Genomic DNA, 4,130 nt, shown 5'->3' with positions numbered 1-4,130 from the left:
TTCAATAACAAGTTTAACAACTAATGCCAATTAGTTCACTGTCTACAAGTGCACAACTAAGTGCCTAAATAGGTCTGTCGAACTGTCTGAATGTAGGATCATTAGAATCTGGGCTTAGGAGGAGCTGGTTCTCCAATTCACAAGTTTGAGGGGCACAAAGCTTCAGTTCTTTGTGTTCAGGCACTAGGCATGCAGAGATATTTTTTTGCTGTTATTTTCTCTTTATGTGGATGTGGTTGCTTCATATGATGCTTTTGGATACCTTTTTCTATAATTCTCTCTTTTGGCTTTCAATGGTCACCTGCAAAGCATCTATTTTGGTCATTTCTATATGAGATGGTTTCTTAAAGGTGTGGGTCGTGAAAAGGTAATCACTCATATACACCGAACTATTGTGTCTTTTCTTGAATGTGTTGGATTTCTTTTTTGTCTACACAGAATGAACTAATAAAGATTATTACCTTGGCTAGCCGCAGTGCAATATCATTTGTGTATTGCATTGTATTGTCGGGAACACTACAAGGGGACACCATGACAGACCATGCTCTCGACACTCAACAACGGCGATGCCAACAGCGGGAAACCGTCTGTGTCGGCAGATGGCGGAGCAAAACCCGTCATCGAGTTCAATTGTTTTAACTGTCATATATTTAAGACTCTATTAACTGTTATCATTTTAATATTTAGTGTGCCTTCTATACTATAGTTGCGTGGTTTATACAATGGGTTTATGATTTTGGTTCACTAAAGTTTATACATGGGCATTACATTTTTATAGTTTTTAAGCTCTGATGTTATGAATTTTAGGTTCTTCTACATGCCACCATTCAATGGCAGATGTTCAGGTGAGATGACCATCAGGGTGACGATGTACATGAATTCTTCATTTTTCTCTTACATATTATTGAATTATACTTGAGTCTTGACAGTGAGAATGCATCAGTTACATGGTAATTTGGTTTTCTTCTTGGTTTATGTATCCTTAACTTTTCTTCTTATATTGTGTCTCTAAATCTATTTTAGATTTTAGAAATGAATGTACGCATATCTTAATGAGTGAAGTGGTACTATCATGGCTTGTTGTAATTATAACGATGATTTTAGTTGAACCTCTACACTTTGGATAAACATTAGATCTTCAGGGTAACTGTGATTGCAGTCAGAGGTTTAAAATGGATCAATAGTATATTTGTGTAAACAAAAAACGGATACTGTTCATGGGGTTATTTCATTAGACACTAAACCAAAACCATTTTGTCTTGTGAATTGTACTTCTGTAGGGGGCACGTTCATGGACATTAGAGTTAACTGATGTCTGGTCTGGTATCAAGGAAGAGATGTTTTTAACTGTGTTTACGCTAATCAAGTTAATGAATTTGGTACATGTCATAACATCTAAGCCTTTGTAAGTTTGAATATTCACTTGTGACTTAATCAGCTACTTATAGCTTTTATTAGGCTGTATATTGATCAGTCCTGTAAGTTTGGTGTTACACATTGCACATTTGCTTTATTAGGCTGTATATCACTTGTGACTGTGAAATGCGAACGGACGCTCGTGCTTTGCTTGGGTGACTTGCGCAGAGCGCGGTGTCCGGGTTGAACCGTGGCCTGGCAGCGAGCCAGGAGGACCTGAACCACACGGACGCGGCGGCGGGGTGCCCCGTTGACACGAGCACAGTCAACATGCTCATTAGGGGCTACAGGCAGTCTCTGCATCTCAACGACGCGCTACGCCTGTTCCACCAGATGCGACCACTGTACTGGTTCGAGCCGGATGCATTCACGTACAGCTACCTCGTGCACGGGCTGAGCGCGCAGGGCCGCACCAGGAACGCATGGGAGCTGTTCGATGAAATGTGCGGGAGTGGTCTCCTGGGAAGCCATACCAGGTACTTGCAGATCCTGTCAGATCCCACTAAATCATATCTAAAGAGAGGTGCTGGATGTGGTGTAGGTCCTGTCAGATACCGTGGTGCAGTTCAAGATGATCTAATCCCCATATCCCTATCCTCTGTGTGAAATGTTGCTTAGTTACCATGGTGGTTCCAATCCAATACAGTAAAGAGGCTCCACTATACTGCACTCACTGAGGTATGGTCAAATCGACATTTATCCATTATTCTCTAGATTAATAATTCAAAACCAGGTGTATGTGAAAAGATAAATATGAAAAAAATATGACACCGATGATTCTTCTATATTGAGACAATTGGGATGACAAATGGTCACATCTTGTCTACACATACAACAACAACAACAACAACAACAAAGCCTTTTGTCCCAAGCACGTTGGGGTAGGCTAGAGATGAAACCCCGTATGAAAACCTCAGAGCTCAACCCCCAAAGAAAACAGGGGAAACAAAGGCAAAGGAGAACCGAAAACGACGAAACGGGGGAACACATAAAAGAGATAAAACCCACAAGAACCAGCAAGGTCTAAATGGGCACAAGAAAAGGTCAAACGATTAAGGAGGAAAAGCGGAACTATAAATCAAGGTTCTGGCACGTGAATTGCACATACCATTTGTTATTTGTTTAGTTACAATCGTTCCTCATTCACCTTATCTTCTTTTTCTACTTTCTATCAGACAGTTAAAAAATTGCCATCTCCGTCTTTTTTTTCGCTGCCCTTTTTTCTTGGGATGCATTCTGATTGTGCTCTTATCATATTTGCAATTGTTAGCTTGCATGAGTTTCGGTGTGCAACTGCATATTTAGCTCACAGTGCATCACCATGATGGAGGCAGTGAATGATGGAGGTGACCTTCACATCTCTGTGACCATGCCTTCCATTGAGGTACTATGATTTTTTGTTCTCTGTGTAAGGCTATAGGCTTATAGTTAGTACTATAAAGTTTTGTTGGAATTATAAAATCAACAACCCATTATCCTTCCAGATTATTTACTTATCCCTCGTGCTTTTCATTTCTGTCATTTGATTGAATGTCGTATTTTGTGTGAATAATTTGTCCCAGTAATCTGTCCATTCTCAGGTAGGCACTATTGGGGTGGCACTTGTCTTGCTTCACAGGGCGCATGTCTGAACCTGCTCGGTGTCAGGGGCCCGAACCGTGACTCACCTGGGGCAAATGCTAGGGACGCCGGGGTGGTGCACATCCTCGGGAACACGGTCATCAGGGCTCGCAGAGATTCAGGGTTCATCAAGAAGATTGCTATCAATTACTTGTATGCTTTCCTTAGGAAGATCTGCAGGGAGAACAACACCATCTTCAATGTTCCCCATGAGAGCCTACTGAATGTTGGGCAGGTGTTCTATGTGTAAGCATCGAAACCAAATACATGTAGTAGTTGAGAGTTTAGCTTTGGAACCATTGGAGATAAGCTAGCTGTGTTTTGTTCGTAGCCTCGTAGGTAATAGGAGTATAATAGTTCAAAGAATTGTATAGCAAAACAACATATTTAATGTGACCATTTGGAGCCTGATCGGTAGTGGTTGTGTTCATCATGTAACTTGTATTGTATGCACATCTGAAATAGCTGGTTATTAAATCCAGAGTGATTTTGGCGCTTCCTTGGCCATTGTTCCCTGTAAGAGCTAACAGCACATACCGCATCGAGTTGAACCGTGACTCACCTGGACTAACGATATGTTTTTGCATGCCCTTTGTACTCGATCTGTTTTCATGCTAGTAGCTAATATATGTAGGAAACATAGCAGCCGTCAGGTTTGTTTCCTCTCTTGATCTCCTTCCCTTGCACGTGAATTACTCCCATCTTCCCCATATTTGTTTTCCCAATAGACAGACTCGTTTCTTACTAGCAGCATCGATCTCTTTCCCTGACGCCCTCACCTCTCTCTGCTCTATAAATTGCAGGTTCACGACCTTCTTCCTCCACCACAACAGAGCCACATTTCCTGCTCGCTTCTCCTTTTGCATCTCTTGTCGTCGCCACCCATGCCACGCGCCTGGTTCTGCGTAATAATCGAAAAAAGTATAGTTGCGTATATTGGGTTATTATATCACGAGTTGTGATTAATCTGTTAAGTTATAAGAATAATTCATGTCGATATGTCATCCCTGCAAACATATAACAGAGACTTATCAATATCGCTAAAAAAGATTTCTGTCATTAAAAATTATATATTGACTCTTTAGAAATAATCT

The 4,130-nt window shown here is 41.1% G+C and overlaps 1 long non-coding RNA gene across 1 annotated transcript; it reads left to right on the top strand.

The window, feature by feature from the left end:
• Nucleotides 1–1,241: 1,241 nt before the first annotated feature.
• LOC103652978 (uncharacterized) lies at nucleotides 1,242–3,539 on the top strand. The gene is made up of 3 exons (XR_565175.3): nucleotides 1,242–2,094; nucleotides 2,687–2,800; nucleotides 2,997–3,539. It is a non-coding gene; the product is annotated as an uncharacterized lncRNA (long non-coding RNA).
• Nucleotides 3,540–4,130: the final 591 nt, after the last annotated feature.

The sequence above is a fragment of the Zea mays genome, chromosome 4 (genome assembly GCF_902167145.1).
Source record: "Zea mays cultivar B73 chromosome 4, Zm-B73-REFERENCE-NAM-5.0, whole genome shotgun sequence".
Lineage (NCBI taxonomy): Eukaryota > Viridiplantae > Streptophyta > Magnoliopsida > Poales > Poaceae > Zea > Zea mays.
This window is presented reverse-complemented; position numbering and strand designations above follow the sequence as displayed.